The sequence below is a fragment of the Odontomachus brunneus genome, unplaced genomic scaffold (assembly GCF_010583005.1).
Source record: "Odontomachus brunneus isolate Ranch 3 - 2012 unplaced genomic scaffold, Obru_v1 Obru_scaffold_061, whole genome shotgun sequence".
NCBI classification, from domain to species: Eukaryota; Metazoa; Arthropoda; class Insecta; order Hymenoptera; family Formicidae; genus Odontomachus; species Odontomachus brunneus.
The window spans coordinates 268,639-269,233 of NW_022639511.1; the positions used below are offsets into that span (position 1 = coordinate 268,639).

At 40.5% G+C, this 595-nt stretch overlaps 1 protein-coding gene across 2 annotated transcripts in view; it reads left to right on the top strand.

Annotated features, from left to right (window-relative positions):
- Positions 1–595, top strand: part of LOC116846155 (bumetanide-sensitive sodium-(potassium)-chloride cotransporter) — a 34,566-nt gene that overhangs the window by 27,912 nt on the left and 6,059 nt on the right. The window lies entirely within an intron of this gene.

Here is a 595-nt window from a genome sequence, read left to right on the forward strand (position 1 = left end):
ATGCAGAAATCCCTTCCGTCTTTGCCTTTCAAGCAGCTGTTTACAAGCAAACAAACGCCGTTCAACATCTCTCAGCTTCAATTCGTACGGCACTAAATTTCCTTGCTGCTGAATCATTCCCATGGCTTTGAGGCGTTTTAAAATGGCTTGTTGAGTCACTCCCAATGATCGTGCCAATTCTTCTTGATTTTGACACGAGTCTTGATCAAGTAATGTCTCCAATTCTGCATCTTCGAAAATCTTCTCTCTTCCACCGCTATGCCAGTCTTCGACGTTAATATCACTGTTCTTGAAGCGTTGAAACCACTCACGACACGTTCTTTCACTAATAGCGGCCTCATCATAAGTATTTGAGAGCATTCGATGAGCCTCAGCCGCAGATTTCTTCATATTGAAGCAGAAAATTAAAACCTCCCGCAAATGACGAGAATTTGGTGTGTAAACTGACATTTTCAATCGAGAATAACTTTATGATGCAGACACAAATCGACTAATGTTTCTATGGGGTTATGTTTGCAGATGCCCAAGTTTATTTTATGACGTCTATAATCTATTTATTTCGACCACCATTTACCGCTAAAGCCATCTATAGGAA